The sequence below is a fragment of the Talpa europaea genome (assembly GCF_964194135.1).
Source record: "Talpa europaea genome assembly, chromosome: 2".
NCBI lineage: Eukaryota > Metazoa > Chordata > Mammalia > Eulipotyphla > Talpidae > Talpa > Talpa europaea.
In genome coordinates, this window is record NC_140068.1 from 110613205 (window position 1) to 110637025 (window position 23821).

The window sequence follows — 23821 nt, forward strand, 5'->3', positions numbered from 1 at the left end:
TCCACCATCTCTGTGTCCTGGATCAGGTCCTGCCCATCCCGTTGCCAGGTCAGGGTGATGTCCGCAGGGTAGAAGCCCAGGGCCCAGCACCTCAGGGTGACCTCGCGGTCAGAAGTGGGGTGGTGGGTCACCCGTGTCTTTGGGGGATCTGAGGAGAAGAGTGAACAACTTGTTCACCCTTCACACTTCTCCCTCCTGGACCTGAAAAAGCCTCCTGTGACCATCCTCAAAATGGACAGGGCAGTGGGGTTAGAAGAGCGCTGCAGGAGGCCTTGCAGCCCCAGCCAGATAAAATACTGGCAAGCAGGGAAGCTCAAAGGGCCTCACACCGTGGGGCTGAAGTTAAAGGGCCTCACACCGTAGGGCCGAAGATTCCTTGTGCCTCACACCGTGGGGCTGAAGATCTAACATCCCTTCATTTTTTGTTCTTGGTCATAAAGGGAAAAAAATTTCCCAAAAAGTACATTAGGCGCTACATTATATGCATCAATATACAGTAAATAAACGGCACGGAAAATTATCTCTTAAAAACTAATTATTAAACAATTTGGCCCACTTGACAATGGGAGACAAGTTATTGAACATGCCTGACAAGCATTACAATACAACTATTATTCTAAGTCCTTCTTTTGCCTTCCCTTGAAGTTTCTTGGGAAAGTTTTTAAATGAAGCTATTTGAGTTAAGGAGTTTCTAGGTAGAGAAAGTTCTGATAGCTGAGTAGCAGCCAGCCCCTGCTGTGAAGGCCATGAGAATAAGAAAAGTTCTTTCTTTGCTTAGGTTTTAGCTGATGGGGATGTACCTGCAGCTATCAATTGTCTTAGGTTATTGTTTAGCTGAAACAATGAATTTTAGTGTAAAACTTAGTTTTTTATTAACCTTGAAGGTTGCCTTCTTGCTGAGAGCATGGAAAAGGAGATGCACTAATTGTTTCTGCTTTGTTTCTATGCACTTGATAATGTGATCTCAATGCTTGCAAAAAATGTATAAATAAAGAACCTGCTGAGCCTCTCGGCAGAAGATACTAACACCTCACCAAGTGTCGGTGTCTCCTCATTCCCTTCCCCTCAGTCCTAAAGTTTCAGCTCATTCGTAATCGCCGAGGCTGTCTCATCCTTTCAGGAACCCTGACACGACATTTTGCCGGAGGCTGGTCCCCGGCAGAAGAGGAAACACAAAACCTAGGTACAAGCCTGGTCTGGGATAATCTCTCATTCCTTAGATCTAGAATTAGGGCGACAGCTCTGGATAGGAGGAGGCAGTTCTCTAAGGAGGAGAGCACAGACTTTTGGGGACAGACCTAGTCACTCAGAAAAGCAGGAGTCAGATTCCCTGCTCTGTCTCTGGTGAATCCTGTTGTCCTCCACACCTCTGGCCTGTACCCCAGTTCTTGTATGTATGTATAAATAAATAAATCTTTAAAAAAGAAAAGAAAAGAAAAGAAAAATGTCCTCCGACCAATAACAAGACCCTGAGAGAAACACTGATGGTTCCCAAGAGGGCTGCTGGGTCAAAAGGATCCCGTGAAGGGAGATTCCAGGGCTGGTCTCCCCTCAGGCTCAGGAGGGACTGTTCTGAGGAAAAGTGGGGTCCTCTGGGGAGTCAGGAAACCCAGGGGGCTGCTCGCCCCCTGACCAGAGAGGGGGCGCTGCTGTGACCCTGACTCCACCCTCCCCGCGGTGCCGGCCTGAGGTGGGGTGGGAGACCTCGCGGCCCCTCTTACCTGAGCGCTGCAGCGTCTCCTTCCCGTGCTCCAGGTCTCTGCGCAGCCCCTCCACGCACCTGCCCTCCAGGTAGTTCCTGACGCGCTTTGCCTCTCCTTCCTCCTCCCACGCGCGCCGGGTGATCTGAGCGGCCGTGTCCGCCGCGGTCCAGGAGCGCAGGTCTCGGTTCAGGGCGATGTACTCGGCGCCGTCGTAGGCGAACTGACTGTACCCGCGGAGGAGGCGCCCGTCGGGCCCCACGTCGCAGCCATGCAGCCACTGGAGGGTGTGAGAGCCTGTCCCCGCCCCGTCACCCCACGGTCACCCCGCCCGCCCCCCCGGGAATAAACCGAAACTGACGCGGGAACCTCGCGGGGAACGTCCCGGGGCTCGTCCCGGGTCGAGGGTCCGGCGGGTCCCCCTGCCTCGGGGGACGCTCGGGCCCGGGGTCTGGGGTCCCCGCCCGCCCGCGGGGGTGGGGTCGTGAGCGCCCCGGGCCCGCCCCGCTCACCGGCCGCGCTCTGGTTGTAGTAGCCGCGCAGGGTGTTCAGATTGTCTCGGAACATCTGTGCGGCGCCCTTCGCCTTCCTAGTCTGCCGCGCCCAGTACTCCGGCCCCTCCTGCGCCATCCAGGGCGCCCGCGGCTCCGCCGTCTGACCCGGGGAGTCGCTGTCGAACCTCACGAACTGCGTGTCGTCCACGTACCCCACCGAGATGAAGCGGGGCTCCCCGAGTCCCGGCCGGGACATCACCGTGTAGAAATACCTCAGGGAGTGGGAGCCTGGGGGCGGGAGGGAGACCCGGGCTGGGGAGACGGGGCGGAAGGGGAGGGCGGGAGGGGGGGGGGTGTGTCCTGAGATTTTAAGGGCGCCGGGACGAGAAGGGCCGAGACTCAGGGGGCAAGAGCAGGCGGGAGGCTGGGAGGGACAGAGAGGGGTCAGGACAAGGTGGGGTCACGGGGCACAAAAAGGCCAGCGATGGCGGGGACGCGACTTTCCCGGGGGCCTGCGCCCCCGCCGGGGTTCCTCTACTTCCCCCTCCTCACTGGCCTTTTCCCTCCGAGCCCGCACTCACCCGCCCAGGTCTCTGTCAGCGCCAGGGCCCAGGAGAGCAGCAGCAGGAGAGTTGGGGGCATCACCTGTGCCCCAGAGATAGCTGAGCATTTGAATCTTGGCGGGTCAGTAGAGACTTCTGTAACTTGGAGTCAGGGTGATGCTGATTGGCTGCTCTGGACCCTCCAGGCAATGGGGAGTGAGAACTGGGGTGAGTCACCCTATCCAGGAAGGAGGCCCCAAGGCAGCTTGTGAGAGAAAGAGAAACTGTGGGGAGATGGGAATATCCAACAAAAACCTTCCCTGCCCCAGACACAGCCCTTGGTGCTGAGACCCTGAGAACCACACCTGATACCTGGGACTTTGCTACCCCCTCCTCTCCTCCTCCAAAGCCTCTGTCACACCGTGGCCCTCAGGCCTGGCTGGGGACTGGGTCAGATTTTCAAGCATTTTCCTTTCAGGATCTCGGCACAGTTTTACAATTTAGCAAGGGCCTGAACATAATTTTAGGAGGTTGTAGCTGTCAGTATTTACTACACTAGGAATAAAAACAATTTAAAAATGTTTTTATTTAATTTAGAACAGTATTAATGACCCATTGTATGTTCACAAAGTGTCTTAAATAGAGGTATTTATGAAAATAAATCACGGTAAATAGTGGATCTGTTACAGGGCAAACCCCGATATAAAATGGGGTTGCCTGACTTGGGTCCTCACCCGCGCTTAAAAGGGACTTATGAATGCTAAACTGCAGACACACACAAAACGTTCATAAACGGTTTATTTACAAGGGAAGGGGAACTGGGGAAATGAATAACTCAGGGAGAAAAACGTGGATATAAACTCGTAAATGTGTTCTACCCATTCCACTGACCTGGAATCCCAATGATCTGCTCAGCTGCCAAAAACCCAGCACGGCTGGTGGCCAAAAATGAGCAACTCCCAGCCACATGGCCAGTTAAATACCCAAACCAGGAGCCTAGTTGTTTAACTCCACCCTTGGGGTCCTTGCAGTTTTCCCTTCGGTTATCATGGTAGTTGTAGTTCCCATTGTCGTGGGGGTGGAGTCCACAAAGCCTTTATGGAGTTTGCTCAGGACATCCTTTCCCCCTATCAGATCTTTTACAGGTTATATATTTTTGCGGTTGTCTTTCTGTCTCACTAGAAGAATGTTGGATTGTCATATTTTCTCCTGAGTTTACTCTTTGTTTTAGTTGGTCAGTGAAAAACTATACAGTTTTTCAGTCTCTCTGAAATATGTGAGAATAGCATTTTAAGTACCTATAGGGGCAGGATGGTCACTGAGCAGGTTTTCTGATCCAGCAGACCCGTAAAGGAGAGTCTTGAAGCCCTTGGTGGCTTTAACAGGCTTTTATTGAGCTTTACATGCAATGTGGCAAACAGGTACACGGCAGGCAGGGGTGCTGGGGGCCAGGAGGCCAGTAGGCCTCCTGGCCCCCAGCAAGTCTTCACTCTGCTTCTCTGGCTTCTTTGCCCCCTTCTCTCCTGCCTCTCCTCCTCTCTGTGACTATCTCAATACTCCTCCCATGGCCCACAGAAGTAAGATATTTTGCAACAATGTAACAACTGCAGGTGCCCCATCAGGCAGGGCAATCCTAATGGTGGGAAGGCAGAAAAGCCTGGAAAACCATTTACCCTACAGTACCTTTCAGATAATTGTGAATATTCAACTTTGTTTCACTTCAACAATAAATTGAACCACTTGTATAGTGGTGGTTTTTCAAATGTTATTTGCAAAGTGAATGGTGAAACATCATTGATTATTTTCTATTCTGTTACATTAATTCTATAGGCCTCTCTTGATTATTAAATATGTATTGATTATTAAGCATGTATTGAACTAATACATGCTTTTAAAAAGTGATGCAATTTTACTAGTTTATATGATCTTTATGTTTATTATTCTAGAATTAAATTTTGAAAATCATGTATATTTCATGTACCAAAGATCCCAAAAGAAAAGTAAGTGGCTACTGGAAGTTGTCAAGTTTAGAGCAATGGGACACAATTTTCCAATACCTAGTTTTCACTTGGAGCTTGTACCTTATCAAGGCAATTAATTGCTATCACTTGTCAACTGTCAGTTGATTTTCTTAAAGGGACAGACTCACATTCATTTTCTAGAAAGTGTGTACAGGTTAACCAAATCTAAATATTGATAGTGTTTGTCATTCATCCCTTCAAGTAAAGAGAGTAGTGACCTCCCCTCCAAAAAAAACAAGTCTAACTCCCCTCATACAAAGTAGTTTCTTTGGAACAAGAACAGACACACAGACCAATGGAATCGAATAGAAAATCCAGAAATAAACCCACAGATTTATGGTCAACTAATCTTTGACAAAGGAGCAAAGACTATGCATTGGAGCAAAGAAAGTTTGTTCAATAAATGGTGCTGGGAAAACTGGGTCGCTACATGCAAAAGAATGAAGCTTGACTACTACCTCACACCATACACAAAAACCAACTCAAAATGGATTAAAGAACTAGACATAAGACCAGAAACCATAAAATACATAGAAGGAAATATAGGCGAAACACTACGTGATTTGCACATCAAAGACATCTTTACAGACACATCACCCAAAGCAGTGATAGCGAAGGCAAAGATAAACAGCTGGGACTACATCAAATTAAAGAGCTTCTGCACAGCAAAAGAGACAATAACAAAAACAAAGAGAAACCCCACCAACTGGGAGAACATTTTTGCACCCAATACTAATGATAAAGGACTGATCACAAAAATCTGCAAAGAGCTGATGAGACTCAACAACAACAAAGAAAATAATCCAGTCAAAAAATGGGCAGAAGAGCTAAAAAGAAACTTCTCTGAAGAGGAAATGCGAATGGCCAACAGGCATATGAAAATATGTTCAACATCGCTTGTCATCAGGGAAATGCAAATCAAAACTACCATGAGATACCATCTTACACCAGTGAGAATGGCACATATTAAAAAATCTAGCAACAACAAATGTTGGTGAGGGTGTGGAGAAAAAGGAACTCTTCTGCACTGTTGGTGGGAGTGCAAACTGGTCCAACCACTATGGAGAGTTGTGTAGAGATTTCTGGACCTACTAAACATAGAGCTTCCATATGATCCAGCAATTCCACTCCTAGGCATTTACCCAAAGGACACAGAAACATCAATTCCAAAGAGCACCTGCACCCCTATGTTTATAGCAGCACTATTTACAATAGCTAAGCTTTGGAAACAACCCAAATGCCCAAAAATAGATGACTGGATCAAGAAGATGTGGTACATATGTACCATGTACTCAGCATTCAAAAAAGATAAACACATGCAATTTGCAGCAACATGGATGGCGCTGGAAGGGATCATGCTCAGCGAAATAAGCCAGAAAGAAAAAGAAAAATACCAGATGGTCTCACTCATAGCAGGAATCTAGAAAACTTAAATAAGGGACCAGGAAAATGAATAACTATAAGAAAGTGAAAATCAAAATCAACAAAACCTATGAACCAAGACACTCTATAGGGGGTAGAGGGTGGGAGGGGAGGGATTGGGGTCAAAATAAGGGGGTTGCAATTGTATGGGGACTATAAAAATAAAATTTATTATAAAAAAATTCTATTTTGTTCATTTCGGCTTTGATTTTTATCATTTCCTTTCTTCTACTGGTTTTAGGTTTTTGTTTGTTCTTTTTCTAGCTCTTTGAGATGTGAGATTAGGTTGTTTCTTTGAATTCTTTCTTTTTTCTTGATGTGAGCCTGAATTGCTACATATTTTCCTCTTATTACTGCTTTTGCTGCATCCCATACATTCTAGAAAGTGGTGTCCTCCTTGTTGTTCTACTCAAAGTATTTTTAAATTTCTTCTTTGATCTCCTCATTAGTCCACTGGTCTACCAGTAGTGTGGATTTCAATCTCCATGAAGTGGGTGGGTTCCTTGTTTTCTTTTCATGATTTATTTCTAATTTGATGTCTTTATGATCAGAGAAGATAGTTGGAATGATTTTGATCTTCATTTATCTGTTGATGTTCATCTTGTGGCCCAGTACATGATCGATTCTGGAGAATGATCTGTGCACACTTGAAAAAAATGTGTACTCGTTTTTTTTTTTTTGGTTGCAGTGTCCTATAGATGTCTGTAAAGTCCACGTGTTTTATGTCTTTATTTAGGGATCTAGTGTCTTTGCTTATTTTTTGTCTCATTGATCTGTCCCTTGGTGAGAGTGGGGTGTTGAAGTCTCCCACTACTCCCACTATGCATGTATTTTCTTCAATGTCTGTTTTCAGAGCTGATAATAATTGTCTAATATATTTTGGTGCTCCTTCATTTGGTGAGTATATTTTGATGAGCATTATATCTTCCTGATGTATTGTTCCCTTGATCATAATGTAGTGTCCATCTATGTCTCTTTTTACCTTTTTTAGTTTGAAGTCTATTTCATCTGTCCCTGCCTTATTTTTTGGTCCATTTGCTTGTAGGATTGTTTTCCAACCTTTTACTTTCAGTCTATGGCTATCTTTTGTGGTTAAATGTGTTTCCTGGAGACAGCAGAAAGTTGGATTTTGTTTTTTAATTCAGCCTGCTACTGTGTCTTTTTATTGATGAGTTTAGTCCATTTACATTTAGAGTTAATATTGATATGTCGGCATCTGTATTTGCCATTTTGTGTGTCTATTTTGTGATTTTATTCCTTGCTTTATTCTGTTCTTCTTGTTCATTCCCCTGTTGGTTTTGGCTTTAGGTCTTCCTGTAGGATTTTTTGGGGGTGGAGGTCTAGTTGTAATGAATTTCTGGAGTTTCTGTTTGTCTGAGAAGGTCCATACTTTTTCTTCACAGAGGAAGGAGAGTTTTGCACGTAAAGTATTCTTGGGTGGCATTTGCTGTCTTGAAGTTTGTTGAGTATGTTACTCCGTTTCTTCTTGCCTATAGTGTTTCTCCGCAGAAGTCTGAAGTTAATCCAGTTAGTTTTCTCTTATAAGTTATGTGTTTCTTCCCCCTTGCCAGTTTCATTATTTTTCCCTTGTCTTGGACTCTTGCCAGCTTTACTATTTTGTGTCTTGCTGTAGTTTTCTTTTCATTGTGGTCATTGAGAGTTCTTCTTGCTTCTTGTATGTCTGTATTTGCCTCCTTTTTCATGCTTGGGAAGTTTTCTTCAATTATCTCCAGTAATTTCTCAGCTCCTTTGTCTCTCTCCTCACCTTCTGGAATGCCTATTAACTCTTACATTTCCTCTCTTCATGGAGTCTGACAATCATCGATGTCCTCATACTTCTTCCTTTGAACTTCTCTGTCCTTTTCTCTTGTGGCTCTTTTTACTTCTGTATCCTCAAGAGGACTGGTCCATTCTTCCATTTCTTTGATTCTGTTTTCATTCCTTTCCCAGAGTTCTTTATTTCCTCCTGTAATCTTTCAATCTCCTGTCTTTCTATTATTTGCTTTCTTAACATCTCAGTTTTGTTCTTCACTTCACTGATTATTTGTCTCAAATCATTTTTTTCCTTTTTGTTTTCTTTTCTTTTTGTTAATCATGACGGTTATTAACTCTCTATCTGACAGGCAGAGAAGTTCTTCCATGTCATTGTTGAGTTCTGGTGACTGTTTTTCTTTTTGTGGTGTGTCCTTCCCCTGCATACTTGCTTAGTTGTTTATATTTTCCCTTCTCCCTGCTGTTTGCTTTCTAATTAGTTCTATGTGTTGGGACGTTGTGCCACTGGTGTTAGCGGGCATCTCTTTGGGGTGCTCCTTCAGGGGTCTCTGAAACTGCGTACCAGACTGACACCAGCAGTGGTAGGCCAAAACTCCTCCAGGGTGTTGATGCTGTGGCTGTGTTGCTGGGCACTGTCCTTTACAGTTCCCTTCCTCCATATTTACTCAGTTCCAGCAGGGAATCAGTTAGTTGGTGATTTTGTTCTGGTCACTAGGTGGTACCAGAGACACATACTTGCTAACCTGTGCTTTTTCCCAGTTTGTTCTCTGAGAATGAAGTCAGGGGAACACCAGGGGCTATTGCTCAAGCTGGGTGGGTGTTGTGTCTGCCCCATGTTTACCCGGTGCTGTGCCTGCAGCTTTATGGATCCTGCGCCCTGAATTCTGCACTCTGGGTGTCATTTTCATGGTTATCAGATTAAAAGGTCGGCTGTCACCCTGTGCAGTGCCCACTGTTATGGTGCTTCCCTAGCCCTGGATCCTGTGCAGGGCTCTCAGTTCCAGAATGGGATCTTGCTCCATGCCTTGTTTCCCTTCTTACCCTCTTTTGCATGGCCCGCCCCCTCTCAGAGTCAGTAGTGGGTTTTTGAATCCCTGGCTTCCAACTACCAGGAAGTTCGTGATTTTGCTCTGATCACTAGGGGGCGCCAGAGATCTTTCTCAGTATCCTTCCAGAACTGTGCTTTTTCCCGCTGTGGGTTTCCAGGGAACAGAGTGGGGGTGGCGTGGAATGACTCAGTGGTGTGGGGGTGCTGTATCTGCCTGTGCCCTGCCATCGTGGGGATCCCGTGCCCCTAATTTCGTGCCCTGGTTCTCAGCTCTGAAGCCCTCAGATCTGGGATGTGGGTGGTAGCACAGGTCAGTGTCCACAGAAATGGTGTCTTTTGCATCCTGCTCCTGTGCCTGGGAGCCTGGTTTTTGATTAAGCAATGAGGGTAATTCACTTCGGTGACGGCTCTGGCGAGTCTCCCCACAAATCTAGGCCGCCGGTGAGGGGACCTGGGGAACCACGATCCACATATGCTTTTCTAGAGCCAGTGCTTTTCTGCACAAGCTTACAGGCTGGACTTGGACTATTTGCAGGTCTCTCCAGGGAGTCTTTATCTTCTTCTAGTGGTGCCTGGAACTGTCAGCTCACCTCTGTGGCAATTCCAGCATGGTTCTCCACAGTTCCTATTTGTGGGGTGTGATGCCTGCAATAGTTCCTTTCTACTCACTGTTCAGCTTGCTCTCTAGTTGCTTCTTGTTTTTGTTTTTGTTTGTTTGGTTTTTGTTTTTCTCCTTTCTGTTGTTTGGAGTGAGCCAGCTTTTGGGGTGGGGGAGGGGTGCAGGGTTCTGCTGCTTTCCTCTCTTCTCCTCTTTTGGCAACTTTTCTCTTTGGGCAGTTTGCCAGAGTCGCCTGTTTATCTTCCGTGGCCTGGTTCTCGAAGGGCTCACACTTATGTTTTTTTAATCATGATGATTTTAAATTCTCTATCTTGCATGTCATTTTCTTGAGTTCTGGTTTTGGTTTTTCCTTTTGTGGTGTGTTCTTCCCCTGAGGCTTGCTTTGTTATTTATGTTTTTCCTTCTCCCTGTGGTCTGTTTCTAATTTGTTCTATGCTTTGGAACACTGTGCCACTGGTACTGGCAGGCATCTCTTTGGGGTGCTCCTTCTGGGAAGTTGGGAACTGGTGGTCAGATCGAGTCCAGCACTGTTATGGTGGACTCTACAAGGGTAATGATGCTGTGGATACATTGATGGCCACTGTCCCTGAAGATCCCCTCCCTCTGTATTTACTCAGTTCTAGAAGAGGATCAGGGGGTCCCTGGCTTACAACAATGGCACAGGAGCTGCATTTTCCCAGTGCGCATGCACAGTTCACCTTGCTGGCAGATCCCACCTTGTCTTTACTCAGTTCCAAAACACTGGCATGGGGCCTGCAGCAGCCTTCCTTAGGCTTGTGCTATCCTGCTCACCTTTGTTTGTGGAGCCCAACCTCCCTCAGTTCCAGAGGGGTATCTTTGGGTCCCTGCTTCCAACAATGGCTCAGGGGCTGCACTTAACCCGGTGCCTGCAGTTCACCTTGAGTGCATATCCCTCCCTGTCTCTATTCCTATGTTTTATTTTTCATCTAAGATTATCTTCAGAGCTTAAGTGTGTTTTCTGGAAGCAGCAGAAGTTTGGGTTCTGCTCTTTAGTCAAACATGCTACTGTGTCTTTTTATTGGTGAGTTTAGTGTGCTAACACTTAAGGTGATTATTGATATATGGAGGTCTGTTATTGCCATTTTGGTGATTTGTTTCATGGTTCTCTTCACTGCCTTGTTCAGTTCTTCCTGTTCATTCCTCTGTTGGTCTAGATTTTAAGGCTTCTTGTAATATTTCTTGGAGTGGGGGTTTAATAATAGTGAATTTCAAAAATTGTGTTTGTGTACAAAGATCCTTATTTTTTTCCTCATAAAGGAAGGAGAGCTTTGCAGGTTAAAGTATTCTTGGCTGGAATCTGTTGCCTTGGAGTTTTTTTGAATATGTTGCTGCATTCTCTACTGTCTGTAGAATTTCTTTGGAGAAATCTGATGTCAGCCTCTTTGGTTTCCTTTTATAGGTTATCTGTTCTTTTCCCCTCATCAGCGTCATCATTTTTTCTTTGTCTTGTACTCTTGGAAGCTTTCCTATTATGTGTCTTGCTGTAGTTTTCTTATCTTATGGTAGTTTGGGTTCTTCTAGTTTCCTGTATGTCTATTTTCCTTTCCTTCTTCAGGTTTGGGCTGTTCTCTTCCATTATTTCCTTGAGTAGTTTCTCAGTCCCCTCATCCCTCTCTTCTCCTTCTGGGATTCCTAAAATTCTTATATTTCATTTTTTCAAGGTGTTATGAGAAGCATTTCTTCATTTATTGGGAGCATTTGTTCATTCTCTTCCTTTTTGGTTCTTTTTATATCTGTTCAATAGTACTGATTCATTCTTCCATTTCATCTCCTCTATTTTTGTGGCTTTTTTCCAGAAATTTTTAGCTCCTCCATTATCTTTTAACCTCCTCTAGTTCCTTCACATTCTTAGTTAAGATTCAGCCTCTTTCTTCTCTTCATTATGTTTTTCATAGCATTTTGTTCCTTTTATGCTTCTTTCTTTTTTTTTTTTTTTAATTAATGTGATTCTGAATTCTTTACCTGTCAGGCAGAGAAATTCTTCCACATTAGTGTCATTGGGTCCTGGAAGCTGATTCTTTCTGTGGTGTATTGTTCCCAGGAGGCCTTGCTTGACCACTTATATGTTTAATTTTCCTCATTGTTTGCTTTCATGTTTGTTCTTGGGGTAGGGCCATGTGGCTACTGGTGCCCGCTGGCATGACCTCCGTGAACCTTTACCAGGGCGTGTATGGATCTGCCTGGAGCTTGGGTCACTTTCGGTGGTGGATGGGTGCCGATGCTCCTGCTGCTCTTCCTTCAGCTCCCACTTACTGGGCCTCTTCTGATGGCCAGAGGACGGGTCTACATACTGCCTGGGCTCCTGTTGCAGGTAGGTGGGTTCGGAGTGGGGTTCCTGTGGTATCTGTTGACCAGACTGATGCTGCTGGTGGGTGGGATGTCCCAGGGCTCTCACCTTGGTGTTGGTGGATCTGCATCTGTCTGGGCTGCTGTGGCAGCTGGGCAGGGGCAGTGGACCCTGTGGCTTCTTTTGACCAGACTGCTTGGAGTATCCAAAGGCCCCTGATATAGGCCAGTGCTGCGAGTCTTTCGCTGTGGGCCTGTCTGCTGGCTGGTGCACTTTCTGGTGTAGTTGGGGAAGCTGAGGGTCCCTGATGCAGGGCAAGGCGACCATGAGGTTTAGGCCTGTTCCACTTGGAAGCATGGGCTGGTTAAGTGGTGTGGCTGATGCTTGTTATTTCAAGGTTGTTTCTTATTTGGCAGGTGGCGCCAGAGGGTTGAGTGGGCTGCACCTCTCAGCAGGGGCTTACTCCTTAGTTGAGTCTCAGGGAAAAGAAAAACAAATTAAAATAAAGTTCGGACCACTCCTGTGGATCTGGCAACCGTACCTGAGACCTGGGTTGTTCGCCTGTGGGTATCAGAGGGTTCCAGCTGTAGTAGGGTGGGGTACTAGAAGTTCCCGGCTGGTACCCTGTTTGGACTTTAAGATATTGGCTGGCTTGGTGGGGTAGGCTACCTGGTTCAGCCAGGTGCCTGTGGAGAATGGGCTCCTCAATTTTTGCCCCCTTTTTGGCTCTTGGGTGTCCTGGAGAATTGCTGGTGTTCAATGCATCTGGGTTTTGCTAAAGGCTCATTTTCAGTCTTTTTTTTTTTTTTTTTTAAAGATTTTTGTTTATTTATTCATACAAGCACTGGATACAGTCAGAAGTGCAGGAGAGTGAGAGAATTCACCAGAGCCAGAGCAGGGAGCAGAGCAGGCAGAAGGACCTAAATACACTGCTGAGGGGAGCAGCAGGTGGCAGAAGAAGTCTGCACGCCATGTGGGACCCTCCTCCAGTGGCTGGGGAGCAGCTGGGGTCGAACCGGCGCTGCAGAGGCTGCTGGCAGCTTCGCAACCCAGCACTCAACCACTGCGCCACCGAGGAGGCCCATTTTCAATCTTTTTTAAAGTTATATTTAGGAGAGAGTTTGATCCCAGCCTCTCTATTCTGCCATGTTGTTGACATCATTCTCCCAAACCTATTAAATTTAAAAGGACATAGATAGTATAATGTATGTTCACTCACAGGGCAGGAAATTCAATAACTAAAAGAAATATGGGAAACTCACCAATATGTGGAAATGCACTTCTATATAACCAAAAGATCAAAAAGGTATCAAAATGGAAATTAGAAAATACTCTAATAATAATGAAAATGAAGAAAGCGTGTCAAAATTTATTGGATGTATTAAAGTAGAATGTAGAGGGAAGTTTATAGCTATAAGCGAATACATTAATAATGAAAATTCACTAATCAATTACCAAAAGATCCTCTTTAAATCAAAGGAAAAAGAGGAGCAAGCTAAACCTAAAACAAGCAAAGGAAGGAAAAAATTAAATAGTTCAGAAATGAATGAAATAGAGAAAAGAGACACAATACATTAAAATAACTAAGTCAAAGGTGTTCCTTTGAAAGTTCAATGAAACTGACAAATTTTCAAGTAGACACATTAAAAAAAGAAAAAAATGAATCCAATTTCTCATATCTGTAGTGAACAAGGAAATTTATGTGACCATGTAAAAATAAAGAGAAATATAAAAGAACTCTATGAAAAAGGATATGCCAATACTAGAGAACTTAGATAAAAAGGAAGATTCATAGAAAAATGTCAACTACTAAAATAGTTGATGAAATGGGCAATGTGAATATACCTAAAATATATTCCAAAACTGAATCGTTATAAAAACTACCCACATATAAAGCTCTGTCTGAAATGTCCAACTGGTGACCAAATGTTTAAAGAACTGTAGGGCAAGTGATTATCAGGCTTTTCTACCCTCCCGCCCTTAGGATTGATGATGGATCCCTGTGGTGCTAAATGCATGCCTGATGACAGACACCTGGAGTAGGGTGTGGGCATGTGTAGGTGGGCACACCTGGGCTGAAACTGGCTTATAAGGGCGGTGTCATGGGGATGCCATCAAAGAGAAGAGAAAAAGAAGCAGAGAATGAGAATGGAACCAACAGAAGAAAAATGCTAGAGAGCCCAGAAAGAGTGAAGACTTGTGGTGGGGGGGCGGGGCACAGGGAGGCCTGCCAGCCTCCTGGCTCACCAGCACCCCTGCCTGTCTTTTACCTGGAAAAATCAATAAAAACATGAAAAAGCCACTGAGGGCCCCAGGGCTCTCCTTTACCAGTCTGCATAGGATCATAGAGATCCTGATCTGTGCCATCCTGCCACTACAGAATAAATAGTAATTCTTCACAAACACTTCCAAAGAGTAGAGGAGGTAACACTATCCAATTTATTATAAGAGGCCAATATTATTCAGATACCAGAACAGACCAAATTATCACAAAAAAAACTGCGGGCCAATATCGCTCATGGATATAGGCTCAAGAACTACTCAACAAAATATAGTAAATCAAATCTAGCAACATATAAAAAAATTATGCAGAATAACTAAGTAGTATTTATTCTAGTAAATAAAGCCTGAGTTAACATACAATTCAATTACTGTAATATACCAAACTAATAAAAAACAAAAATCTCAAGCTTATCTCAGAATGTGTTGTAAAGGATTGGACAAGAAGAGCCCGGCAAGTTGGCAGCAGAGTGAAGATACCAGGCTCCCCTCCTTCTTATATTCACACTGTAAGGGGCAGGAATGGACCACAGTGCAGGTTTTCTAGGATCCCATGCAGACCGGGTGAAGTAGGAGCCAGAGTCCTCAGCGGTTTTATGCAGGTCTTTTATTGGGGTTCACCAGGCATATGGCAGGCAGGGGTGCTGGGGGGCTGGGAGGCTGGCAGTCCTCCCAGCCCCCAGCAAATCCTCACTCTATCTGGGCTCTCTGGTGTTCTCTGCTTCTGCTGCTTCTTCTCTGCTTCTCTCTCGGCTTCTCTTTCGACTTCTGCTGCTGCTTTCTCAGCTTCTGCTGGCGTCCCCGTGACGCCGCCCTTAAAAGCACAGTCTTAGCCCAGGTGAATCCTATCTACATCTGCCCACACCCTATTCCAGGTGCCCGCCATCAGGCATGCATTCTGGACCGCAAGTATCCATCATCTGTCCTGATGGCGGGAGGGCAGAAAAACCTGACATTTTTCCTTACCCTACACACACTAAATTACAGCAGAACAAATTCATAATCCCTGAAAGATAAATTGACATCTTCAGCATGTGACAGGAGCAAAAGACCAGCAGAATGGGGTGGGGGAATCTTTAATCGAACTGTGTGTGCAGTGATACAGGGGATACAGCTCATGGGGTGGGGGGGCAGCTGCTGTTTGGAGACCCTACATAGGGGCTTAACCATACTGGGGACTTTGGAGATCCAGCTCTGGAGACTTCGGAAGGTGTGCACAGAGTTGGCCTCCAGGACAGGGCATGCACTGTTGGAGAATGTAAGGGCAGGAAGGACCAGTGCAGGTTTTCTATGATCGGAGCAGATGAGGTGAAGGAGGAGTCCTGGAGCCCTCGGTGGCTTGTCAGGCTTTTATTGGGATTTTACTGGGTACACACCGCAGGCAGAGGTACCAGGGGGCCTGGCAGGTCTCCCGCCCTCCAGCAAGTCTTCACTCTGGGCTCTGCGGTGTTCTCTCATGGCCTTGTTCTCTGCTCCTCTCGTGGTTCTCTCTGCTGTTCCATTCTTTCATTCTCTTTGCTCTCTTGGTGTCCCCGTGACGCCACTCTTATAAGCCAGCCTTAGCCCAGTTGTACCCACTTGCGCATGCCGACACCCTACTCCAGGTGTCCGCCATCCGGCATGCACTCAGGACCACAAGGATCCATCATCAATCCTAATGGCGGGAGGACAGAAAAGCCTGATACTTTTTTCACTTACCCTACAGAGAACCACAGGGACAGGGTGCAGAGTGATGACTGATGACACTGGTGCTCTCAATATAGAACAGCTTGAGCCCAAACTAGATGGGAGAGTCAGATGGGATCACCTGTCTCTCCTATAAGAGGCTGTTATTTCTAGTGAGAGATTGTGATCTTCTAAATCTCCTTACACAATCTCCTTACTCCCCCTACCCACCCACTGCCCACCCTTCCATTTTCCCACCTCACACACCCCCTCCCACCTGCCCCAAACGGTCAAAACACAACTAAATACATCTGCTAACTGGTATTTAATATCAACTGGATTTTAACCCCAGGAGAAAGCAACCCAGGATAAAGCTGTGCACCGGAAAGCCCAGTGTATGTCCAGTGCTGAATTAAGTTCTCAATTTTAGCCTAGAGGTTGAAGTTAGTGTAGGGTAAAGAAAATGTCAGGCTTTTCTGCCCTTCCGCCATCAGGATAGATGATGGATCCTTGTCCTGAATGCATGCCTGATGGCGGGCACCTGGAATAGGGTGTGGGCATAGGTAGATGGGATTCAGCTGAGCTAAGACTGCTTTTAAGGGTGGCGTCACGGGGACACCAGCAGCAGCAGCAGCAGCAGCAGCAGTAGAAGCCGAAGCCGAAGCCGAAAGAGAAGCCGAGAAGCAGCAGAACGAACTCCAGAGAGCTCAGATAGAGTGAAGATTTGCTGGGGGCTGGGAGGACTGCCAGCCTCCCAGCCCCCCAGCACCACTGCCTGCCACGTACCTGCTGAACCCCAATAAAAGACCTGCAAAAACCCACTAAGGACTCTGACTCCTCCTTTACCCGGTCTGCATGGGATCAGAAAACCTGCACTGTGTCCTGTCCCGCCCTTAAAATTGGCGTAAGTCGGCAAGATCCATGTAGACGGGTATTGGAGTCCTCCGAAGACCTGGAGGGACTAAAGAGAACAAACTGTTTGCCTGTGATGACGCTGGAGGCGCCATGGTGGCACAGAAGGTGGACAACGTCCACGAGCTACAGGACGAGACCTGGCGTGAAGGAGATGCCCAAGAGAACCAGCCAACGACACCGGAAAGGACCAGCCAATGACCCCTGAGGCAGCAGGCCGTTGCTGATGCAGGAAGAGGCCAATGGACTTGGACTGACAATCCCACCAGAAGGCAGAGGACCTTAGCAGGTTATGGTTTTTTTTTTGGGACTTTGGGGTGACCAGTGGGCCTAGATGGCCAAAAGCAGCCTGTTATGCCCAGCAGCCAGGTGGAGGAGAAAAGCCGACTAAGAAGGCAAAAGCTGGTACTGATGCTAAGTTGAGAAGCCCTAAGCGGCTGTTAAGCAGCCTGAGTATGCTGAAGCCCTGTGAGTCTCGTAAAATCACCTGTGGGTGATGCCCTGCTCATTCTTTAGTGAGGGTGAGGAGCTGAGGAACCTGTCCTTGGGGGACGGGTGGGGAACGTGGCTTGGGGTGGAGCCCAAGCCGAATGTAGAGTTTGGATCCCCGACCCATGTGCTTGTGCAGTGGGTTGGCCTGAGTGCAGGGGTCTGCGAGTAGCATGGGTGGCTATGAAGGCCGAGTGCTGGAGCGACTGCATACAGAAACCCTGAGGGCTGGCGATTACCCCCAACAGAATAAAATTGCCAATCCCAGAGCTAGTGCATCCTGGGGGTGGATGCTGTGTGTGGTTTGTAGCCGAGACTATAGCCAGAGAAGGCCAGGAAGCCTGTCGGCTCCTGGCGTGTTGCAATAGATGTCGTGAGTGATTCCCCTCCCTCGTATGAGCAGTGCCTTCGGCAGCAGATTTGGTGGCTCATCTGCTGGTACCAATAATTGTCTTTTGCACTAGGTTGGGGCCCTGCCTGGACTTATTTGTGTTCTGTTGTATTTTGTTATATTGTATTTTGTTATATTTGATGTATTTGCTTTTGTGGGCCATGGCTGCATTGCTTGTTTGCTTAGAAAATTGTATATATATGTATAGACTGTATGGCAGAAAACCCTGAGGGGGTGGACTGTAGGGTAAAGAAAATGTCAGGCTTTTCTGCCCTTCCGCCATCAGGATAGATGATGGATCCTTGTCCTGAGTGCATGCCTGATGGCGGGCACCTGGAGTAGGGTGTGGGCATAGGTAGATGGGATTCAGCTGAGCTAAGACTGTGCTTTTAAGGGCGGCGTCACGGGGACACCAGCAGCAGCAGCAGTAGAAGCCGAAGCCGAAGCCGAAGCCGAAGCCGAAGCCGAAGCCGAAGCCGAAAGAGAAGCCGAGAAGCAGCAGAACGAACTCCAGAGAGCTCAGATAGAGTGAAGATTTGCTGGGGGCTGGGAGGACTGCCAGCCTCCCAGCCCCCCAGCACCACTGCCTGCCATGTACCCGCTGAACCCCAATAAAAGACCTGCAAAAACCCACTAAGGACTCTGACTCCTCCTTTACCCGGTCTGCAAGGGATCAGAAAACCTGCACTGTGTCCTGTCCTGCCCTTACAGTTAGCATAAGGCTATTCAAGATATTTAGGGTGACCTAGGGGAGGGGGTCACAGTGGATCCCTCCCCATGACTCTGGTACCTACAGCACAGGAAGAAGTTTGAGTAACTGATAACTCACTGGAGCTGATTTTTCAGGCCCTAGTACCCTAGGCCTTTCCCCCCATTACTCCTTATCAGTAACAGTTCTCCAGTCACCAGAACAGGTACAAAGGGGCAGTCTGCAATTTAGCCCTGGTACCTGCTATAACACTGTAATGAAGAGACAGAAGAATAAATCACAAATGGAGCAAACAACAGCCAAAAATCTGAGAGAAGCCTCAGTCCAGCAGAACTGTGGCATCTGCCTGAAGAGGAGTTCAAATAGACGGTTTTAATAACACCAGTGAACTTAAAAAAAAAAAAAAAAAGGATGTTGTAAAACAGGAACAGAATAAAGACTGAGAAAATATGAGACTGTAACAGTTAGAACCAGTGGATCAAATATATTAGCACCAAATTAAAAAATACAGGGCTTCAATAACACAAACACAAGTAATGGAGAAAATTCATGACTCAAAAAGTATACTTTCAGAGAAAACACAAATAAAACAACTAGTGAAAAAAATTTAAATGAAAATAGTGTAAGAACTCTTTGGGATAACTTAAAGAGAAATAACATCCATACAATGGGTGTCCTAGAAGGAAAAGAGAAAGACTAAGATACAGAATATTTATTTAAAGAAATAATTGCTGGGGCCTCCCCGGTGGTGCAACGGGTTGCGCTGTGGAGCTCTCTGCAGCCTCTGCAGCGTGGGTTCGATTCCCGTCTGGCCAGGGAGATTCCCACATGGCATGGCAACCTCTCCTGACTCGCCCACTGCTCCCCTCAGCAGTGCTTTCAGTCCGTCTGCCTGTTCTGCTCCCCGCTCCTCTCACCATCTCGTGCCTCTGGCCTGTACCCCAGTTCTTGGATAAAAATAAATAAATCTTTAAAAAAATAATAAAGAAATAATTGCTGAGGACATTCTTAATCTGGAAAACAGATGTTCTGATGAAACAAAATACTATGAGATAACACACACCAATAAACAACAAACCTGTTTAAACCAGTGATGACAGAATACTAACAACACTGAAAGTAAAACAAGGTAAACTGATCAGGCTGTCAGAGGATTTCAGTAGAAATATTACAACCAAAAGGAAATACCAGGAGATATTTAAAGTACTCAAAGATAAAGATTTCTGCTCAGAACACTTTACCCTGCAAGATTAGTGTTCAAGACAGACAAGTAAGAAGCTTTAGTGGAAAGAAACAGCTCAATTTACTGATACCACTTGCACATGAGACAAGTGCAAACAGGATAATAAAGAAATAGAACAACTAATACAGAAGTCCTGAAGCCCTAAAGCATATAACAAGAGGAGACAGAGAGAGACAACGTGGCCCATCAGAACACACTGAGACCAGACAGACCAAAGGCCACAGAAACATCCCCCATAAACTAACTTTAGTAGGACTTAAAACAAAATCAAGAGAAGTAACACGTAAGACAATGGGAGTGAAGCCCAAAGAAAAATAAAAGGACAAGGCCAACAAGTGAAAAAGACAAGACAAAACAAAAAAATAAACAAAAATAAACTGGCAATAAACACTCAATCAAATAACCATCTTAAATGCAAGCAGGCAGAATTCACCATTTAAAAGGCACAGGTTGGTTGAGTGGATTTCAAAACAAAGTATGACCTATGGCTGCTTACAGGAAACCCTTTTACCAACAATATTAAGCACAAACTTAAAGGCAGGAAGACAAGTCTACAAGCAAATGATAACCAAGAAAAGTCAGGAACTATGGATAGATCAAAAAGACATAAGAAAACAATAGCCCTAAAGGAGGAGCTTGACCTAATAGGCTAAATAGACATCTACAGAACATGCCACCCAAAGACAGCTGTGTGCACAATTTTTTTCAAGTGCACTTGGCACGTTTTCAATAATAGATCATATTCTGGGATGCAAATCTATTCAACAAAATGACAAAAGTGGGATTTGGACCTAGTACTCTTTTGGACCATAGGCCATAAAGCTAGAAATCAACTATAAAAAAGGAGAAATTATAAATACACAGAGCCCAAGCAATATGCTGTTTAGTAGTTATTGGATAAAAGCATAACTAAAAACAGAAGTCAGTAATACCTTGAGACTAATGAAAATGAGGATATGAGCTACCAGATACTAACAGGTGCAACAAAAACTGCTCGGAAAGGGAGGATAATTGCAATACAGACCCACGTTAATAAGCAGAAAAATCCCCCAAATTAAACTTTAATGCAAGATATAAAGCAACCTCAAAAAAGGGAAAAACAAGACCCAAAGTTATTAGAAAGAAGGAAATAGTAAAAATAAGAGCAGATATAAACTAAATAGAGATCAAAAAAACTATACAAAAACCAATAAAACTAAGAGTTGGTTCTTCCATAGATAAACAAAATAGGAAAAACCTCTAGCTAGAAGAAAAAGGAGAAGTGAAAATCATTAATAAACAGAATGGAAGAGGTGAAATTACCACAGATAGCACAGAAATACAAAGGATTATAAGAGATCACTATTAACAAGCAGATGCCAAAAATTTTTTGGTAACCTAAAATAATGGACACACATCTAGATCAATATAGTTTACCAAGATTTAATAAGGAATAAACAGATAATTTAAATAAACTTATCATAAGCATGTGAAATTGAAACCAAAATTTTACAAAAGTTCCCAAAATCAAAAGTCCCAGTTCAGACAGCATTGCTGATAGTCTGGGGGTTCCCTTGTATATAAAAAAGTTGTTTTTGTTCTGTTGCTTTTTTATTATTCTCTTCTTATCTTTAACTTTGACAATTTCACTATCTTGTGTCTTGGTGTGGGACTCTTTGGAAATCTCTTGGCTTCCTGGTTCTACATGTCTCTAACATTTCCCAGGTCAGGAGGTTTTCATTTTTTAAATAAGCTTTCTTCCCCTCTCTTCCTCTCTTCTTCTGAGACCCCTATAATGTGAATATTGTCCACATGATGGAGTCCATAAGTCCCTTAATTTATCTTTCATCTTTTTTAATCTTATTTCTTTTTGCTGGGTACAATATAGTTTATTGATGGTACAAGATAAGGCAGAGTGCCCTAAGCCTTTTCCCTTCTCCAGGGGTTCTGGGATGGACCAGTGATGAGTCAGGAGATTCTCCATGTGTTGCGTGAGCTGGGGCAGGACTCCCCAGTAACTGATGGCCTCTCTCTTCCTTCTCGTGCTGTAGCTGGGGCTGGTGATCTGGGGACTCTTATTCCTTGGAGACCATGTGGACCAGGAGGCTCACCACCCTGTTGCTATAGACAAATTCAGTGTTATACCTGGAAATGAGTCTGACAAAGAGGCCATTGAGGCCAGCAACAGCCCCAGCATCAAAGGTGCAGTTGTGGGTGACACTGTTAATGTTGCTTGGAACACCTGGTCCTCAAGGTATCCCAGAATACCCTTGAGGGGACCCTGAGATGCCTCTTCACCACTTTCTTGATGTCTTCAAGTACAGCAGCTTTCTCCAGCTATAGGTCTGATCCCCAACCAACATGTTGGGGGTGGGGACACGGAAGGTCCTGCCAGTCATCTTCCTGTTCTGCTCAGAGATGTCCTTGCCCACAAGCTTTGGGGCACCAGTAGAATCAGGGATGATATCCTAGGCAGTCAGCCATCACATAACAGCTTCCCAGAAGGGCCATCCACAGTTTTATAGGTGGCAGTGGTGTCATGGATCATGGTCATGAATCCCTCCAAGATACCAAAGTGGTGGGTGACCTTGGTTGGGGGACCAGCAGCTGGTGGTGCACAAGGTATTGCTGACAATCTTGAGGGAGGTGTTATACTTCTCGTGGTTCCCGCCCATCACAAACATGGGGGCATCGGCAAAAAGAGCAGAGATGATCCTTTTGGCCCCACCCTTTAGGTGAGCCCTGGCCTTCTCCAGGTGTCCTGCACATCCCAGGCTGTACATGTTTGCTGTTGATTTGGACAAATGGAAAAAGAATCTGGGAGCCTTAGGACCTCCCCTGGTATCACAGGCGGTTGAGCACCGCTCTGTGAAGCTGTCCACATCCTCTGCAGCGCCAGTACAATCCCGGCTGACCAGCAAGGATCCCTGATGGTGCCGCAGACCTCTCCTGTCTCGCCCGCTGCTCCCCTCACCAGTGTGTTTCCTCAGTCTGGCTGTTCTGTTCCCTGCCTGTCTATGGTGAATACTCTCACCCTCCTGCACATCTGGCCTGTGCCCCGGTACTTATATAAATAAATAATAAATAAATACATTAAAAAAAAAAAAGAATCTTGGAGCCTTAGATATGTCTGACATTCCTTTGATGCTGAAACAGGGGACCAAATAACCCAGGCAAGCAGGCAGGGAGGGAGAGACAGAAAAAGACCAAATATAAACTGAGCCTCCTAGCCCCCTTTTTACTGTTATGTGCCCATAGTCACATAACTGACACATTGTTACAACTAGGCCCATCATTGGATTTTGGGGGGGTGCAGGAAGAGCTTGAGTTACTTCAGGTTCTTTACACCAGGGTAGTGAAGACAGCAGTGGAATCTCCAACATATTCATCACAAGTATCACCCATTTGATATTGGAAGGATGGCACTCTGGAAGATAGAGATGAGCTTTCTGCTGATGACAAGTCTAGGTGCAGGCATGCATAGGGTAGGTTCACTGTCAATTTGGGCAGATGGATAAAGAGATTCCTGCTTCTCTGGAGGCTTTAATAGTCTCTCAAGGAACCAGGAACACAGGTACACCAGGCAGGGAGGCTGGCATGCCAGGAGGCAGGTGTGGACTGGGCTGGGGTCCAGAAGGTAGGCAGCTTCCCAAAGTGAATTTCACACACTCTCTCGTCTCTCTCTGGCATTCTCAGTCTCCTGTAGTCTCATGGTCTTGTAACCAAAAGACCAGATTCGGGCGACCTGTCACCACCAAATGCCAATAGAGCAAATATAGGAATTGAATCTTTAAAGTGCGCTTTAATCAGACAGCCGACAATCTGGAAGATGGAGGGTTAATACCCTAAAGAAACTGCCTTCACATTTCATTTCCAGCTGCCTATTTATAGTGAGATGAACACAGACAGTTCAGCAGTGTGCAGGCCTTTACTGCTGCTAGGAGGTTGTGATGTCCAGTCCCCAGAGCTCCTTATTGCCCTCCTGGACACCTGGCCTCAGGCTCGTCCCCCTGTGCTGAGGCTGGTCTTCAGACAGCACTGCTCCCTGCAGCCTCCAGATGTGTGCTTGGGCTAGAAAATTAACTCAGAGCAGACAGGCCACAAACAATATGTGTGTGCAGATTTCCTACTCTACCAGCTTAGTGTCTCACCCATCTTCTCCCCATCCCTAGCCCTTATCAGTCTTGTCTCAGAGTGATCCTCTCATAGGGTTGCTGCTGTGCTTC

At 45.7% G+C, this 23821-nt stretch overlaps 1 protein-coding gene and 1 pseudogene across 2 annotated transcripts in view; both read right to left on the reverse strand.

The window, feature by feature from the left end:
- Positions 1-23821, reverse strand: part of LOC311188245 (saoe class I histocompatibility antigen, A alpha chain-like) — a gene marked incomplete at both ends in the record, with an annotated part of 44830 nt that overhangs the window by 1167 nt on the left and 19842 nt on the right. The gene's annotated exons all lie outside the window — the stretch shown is intronic.
- Positions 250-22378, reverse strand: LOC311167646 (glyceraldehyde-3-phosphate dehydrogenase-like; annotated as a pseudogene). The gene is made up of 3 exons: positions 21741-22378; positions 2213-2482; positions 250-296 (listed from the first exon to the last, which is right to left on the reverse strand). The product of its transcript is annotated as a glyceraldehyde-3-phosphate dehydrogenase-like (transcript).